Source organism: Octodon degus, unplaced genomic scaffold, assembly GCF_000260255.1.
Source record: "Octodon degus isolate 3935 unplaced genomic scaffold, OctDeg1.0 scaffold00207, whole genome shotgun sequence".
In the NCBI taxonomy this organism is placed as follows: domain Eukaryota; kingdom Metazoa; phylum Chordata; class Mammalia; order Rodentia; family Octodontidae; genus Octodon; species Octodon degus.
Genome location: NW_004524783.1, coordinates 2,618,898 through 2,623,877, shown reverse-complemented (window position 1 = coordinate 2,623,877; position 4,980 = coordinate 2,618,898).

Below are 4,980 nucleotides of genomic sequence, written 5' to 3'. Positions count from 1 at the left end.
TACAGAGTTTGGAGTTATCCAGCTGCGTCTGGCTTAGGTCTGGCTGCTGTGCTCAGCTCCTTCCCACTGTGGACCTGGGGTAGGATTGGGTCTGGGGGTTCCCGGAACTCGGCCGAAATTCCTACTTAGCGGGTGGGGTGGGGCAGGTAATGTGGAGTGGTTGGGGGGCGGCCCAAGGGGGTGGGAGAGGGTCCTGCCCACGCTGCACCTGGGCTGGGACTGGTCCCCCCGGCACAAGGTAGCAGGAAGCTCTCCACACACTCACCGGACCTGGGCTAGGACTGGGTCTGTGTGTTTTAGTTATTGAAACTGTCCTAGCAATTTGATTTGAAACTGTCTTATTGCTATCTGTTTATCAATAAAATTATGAAAAAAATCAAAAATTTAAAAAAAAAAATTTCCACTGACTGCCAGCTCAGCCTCACCTCTAAGTCCTCAGCTCTGTCCTCTGTTATCTCAGGCCCACTCACGGCATGATGCTGCAGCCTTAGGCATCTTTGGAAGCTACTTGCAGGATGATTTTATCTATTCAGGCTCCACCCCTAGGCACAGACACCCTGTTTTTATCTGGTGCTCTGTCTGCTTTGATCCATCTCCAGCTATTATTGCCACAAGTCCTGTCTCCTGCTTGGTCCTCTCTGGGAATGATCATGCCCACCCTCTCTATGGTAGGTGAGTGGGGTTTGGGACAGTACCAGAGCCCACTTTCCCCTAGCAATTCACCAGCATCATTTTGTCATTCTGTTCTTTGGGTTTCTTTCTACCCATGCATAAAGACTGTTTTCTTAGTTTGTAGTAAGGAAAAACATAGCAGAAGACAGGCTTTGATTTATTTGTTTGTGTTTTGGTCATTGGGCTTTCTTCAAATGTCCCATTTGTGCCTGGTCTCTGCGTTCTGAGGTTTTGAAAGCAGAGACCGCTTCTCTGGAGTTGTAGCCTTCTGTGACACAGAACACCAGCAGCCCGAAGGGAGGAAGGGCTACTCTCTGGAAGGAAACACCAGCAATCAACACTGCATTAGTCAACATTTCTAAATGTCAGCATGCCTTGAAACTGTATTTAATCAACTGTTACAGTTTCCACAGACCAGGAGGATGACTACCTTCAATGGACCCTTTTATTTACCTTTATAAAATAGTTGTAGGCTTGAGTGATTTATGTACTATCATTAACACATACGAGCCCGGCCTTGGCAGATTCTCTCAGAATTAAGATTCTTGTGTTTACAGTAGGAAATAGAACAATATGCATGGTAATTTGGCAGAACTCTCTTGATATAAGGTCAGGAATATAATCTGCAGCATAAATACAATTTTCTGAGTGCAGAATATCCAAACTGCTTCAAACAGGTTTTTTGTTGTTTTTTTTTTTAGAAAGCAACTCTAACAGCACTGACTGGGCAAATTTTCACCTGTAAAAAGTTTCCCTTATGCATATGAAGCCCACTATATCTTGTTTTCAACCGAAGAGCTTCATCTTGAGTTTATGCTGTACTGAGAGGCCCAATGTGTAGAAATTTTGTGATTCATTATTCACTTCTAGGTAAACACAGCTTTCATGTGGTAGCCAAAACATTATCTAGAAAGCTCTAGATTTTGAGCAAAATAACGTTTTTATTTCAAACAGAAAGGGCCTTTAGGAGGTTCCCTGTTCCCAGTACAAATCATTCTTACAATTGCAGTTAACAGAAATTGGTTTCCATAGTTGAAAATAGCGGTGTAAGAGAAAGCCCACAAAGCTTCAGGGAAATGAAAAGGCAACAAATGTCACATACAGTTGAGACTTATTGGGACTGCTCACTGAGCCTCAGAAGTCTTGAGAGCTGCACAATTTATCATGATACGTTCAATGTTCAGCTCTTACCTCCTTGAGGGAAAACTGCCACATAACTCAATAGGCCTTGGGCTGCCTACCAAAGGCAACTGAAGGCTTAGCACCTGCAATGTTACGTAAATGTAAAGAACATGGACTTTAATCCCTCTAGTTTAATCCCTCTAGTTCCAGTCTCAGGTGGTAGCTACAAAGGTCTGGGCCCTCATCTTCAGCTTACAGGGACTCTCCTCTTCCATCACAGCCTCTCACCTGGTGACCTTGTCTGAATCTATCCCGGCCTAAATACCTTAAAACCAAATAACCATCAGATTGGGGGTTAGAAGTTCAGCATGAGAATTTGGAGGGGCCATGAATGTGCAGCCTGTAACAACCAGGAGCCAGCTCCTCCAGTCCCTCCTCAGACTCAGACCTCCCAATTGGGACACTGCTTCATAAATACGACCTGAATATGTGAATACTTTGCAGAAGTCGTGTACCAGAGTGTAAATCTATGGCTCTAAGTTTTTAAAATGTCATCTACTTCCAGAGAAAGTTTAAGTATATGTTCTCATTTGGTTCTTGGAAGATACTTTTATTTACCTTTATAAAGTCCCTCCAGAACGTGGCCTCTTCTAAGAAGTCTGCCTGATCCCAGCATGGCTTGGTGTCCCTGTCTGCAACCCCAGAGCCTGCAGATCCACCTCTAACAGATGGGGTGTGACCGCGGGCCCGAGCCACTCGGGGTTTCTAGTTGTGCCTGTCTTGTGCCATTCTCAGCAACAGAATGTGTGCAGCTGCTGTACGGTGCTGCAAATCTAGTCTGAGTTTCTTCTGCATACACAGTCTCTCTCCTTTTCCCTTTGTCTGCAGGGACTTTAGAGGCTGCCTGCTGAGGACAGAGTGTACAACAGGACAGTCTGCGGGCTCGCCTATCAAATTCCATTTCTTCGGTTCGAAGATAATTTCAGTTTGACTATATATGTACCAGATGATTTATTGGAATGAACCAAGGATGAAGGACTGCAGATAAGCTTTGAAAAAATATATTGTTTCATTGTAGGCAAAAGTTAGAAATGAATGTTTGAGCTTGCTGAAGATGGTTTAGGCTTCTGCCTACATCAACCTATCGCTGTGACAGTGATGTCCCTGCTACTGAAGATTATTAAGACAAAGCAGAAAGCCAGTTTAGATACACACTGTCTTCTGACAGGGATAGTTGTCAATTCAAACCGATAACCCAGAAACAAGCTCTTTTTTCACAATAAAATATTTATATATTGAGATTTAAGTCTTTCTTTTGGTAAAAAGGGCTACTTTGGCTGTTGGATCCCAGATGATGTGTGTTGTGCCGTGGCAGAAATCTTCTCTGCATTTTGCTCGTGTGCACAGACTTGGCATAAGACTGAGATTAAGGTTGGCAGACTATTCTTACGGGAGAAATTTCAAGACAGTCTAATGTTGAAGTGGTGGCATGGCTCTGCTTGGGGCTCTTAGCTGGTGGGTCATGGTCTCTATGGAAAGGTCATTCTGTGACTATAGCATCTATTAAAACTCACAAGTATATGTTCCATTTTATTTTTTCTAGTGCTTCCTTTTTAGAAATATAAGTTCATAACAAATTGATGGAGAAACAAGTTAACCAGCAGCCAAGCACAGCAAATCCTTTCTCACCAGTGGGCTCAGAAGTACCAAGTTGTTTCAGCTCTGCGCTGGTAGGGGCTGGAAAAAGCGTGCTCGCCTCGTCCCGAGGCCAAGCCAAGCAGCAGCGGAGCTTTGTGGAAGTGCCCGGTGGGACAGTATTGCACCCGCAGATCTGGACATTGAGCGGTACACAGTGACAGGATTAAGTGTTGTATTTTCTCTCTCGTAGAGGTAGGGTGATGGTGAATGTTCTTTACATGTAGGAAGAAGAATGGAATTATTTCCTAAACCAAAAAAATGACTGTTTCAGACAGACAATGCACATTAGAAGAATTGTTCTTTGATATTAGCAGATAAGAAAAGAAAATCTAGCAGTATTTAGGCTGAGCAGATCACGATAATATTTATGATTGTTTGTACTTATTATGTGAACAGAATTTAAGTAAAAATTCAACAATGGCCCTATTGACATATGATAGGGTCAGGGCAAGCCGTCTCAAGCACTGTAGAATGTCTAGTAACATCACGAGTTCCCACTCAATTGCATTAGTGACTCTGCCCCAATTTCGAGAACAAAGAATAGATCCAGACATTGCCAAATGCGGGCGGAGGCGGGTTATAATTCCTGCTTGACAGTCAGTGATGTCCTGCGTTACAGCAGCAGTTCTCTGGGTGACTCTTAACATCACCCGCTTTGTGCAGGCTAGAAAAACGCGATGCAGGCTGGCTAACGAGACAGCTCCAAGTCTAGGAGCTGAGGGGTGTGGAGGGAAGAAGCTGCACAGGGGTGTCCCGTGAGGAACCGCATCTGGATCCTGGCTGCGTGAACTCTCCCCAGCTTCAAGCTGAAAGGTATTAGTGGCTTTCGACCTTTGAATGACACATTTGTTTTGAAAGAAAGTGTTGTAGTTGTGGTCTCTTCTGTGACTCACTTTGAAGTACTAAATGTCAGTGCTTCTGTGATAGAGCTTGACATTTTCCTGAAGAATTGCTCCTCCTCTCGTTTGTTTCTCAGCAAAAGGTTTCCTCTGTGAGTGCATCGCTCAGCTCAGGAGCTTCAACCTCCTCATTCTCTAGGACTCACAGCCCACGGCCACACTCTGTGTGACCACACTCCTAGTGTGCTGTGCTCAAAAGTGCCACATAAGAGCAACCTGAAGGAACAGCTGACAGACCAGCAGATATGCACTGTCGGTATAACTGTAGAAAGATAGCAAAGAATCCTTTTGGGGTTGTAGCCAACCTGTCCAACAAATTCCCTCTTTGGGTCAAGTTTTAGTTACCCTGGTGTGTTAGGTATCAGCAGCTTTGCAGTCAGCTAGGTGTCGTATGCATCATTTAGTTAACCCTTCACAACACTTTTACATGGACACTGTTGCTCTCATTACTCAATTAATAAGATATATTAGAAAACTAGTCCTGGAGCAGATACCCAAGAGCTCTGCCTGCAAACTGAGGTTGTGAGCACCAGGAATCCTGCTCTTTCAACTCAAACAGCCCTGCAGTGCTGAATGGAATATATATATA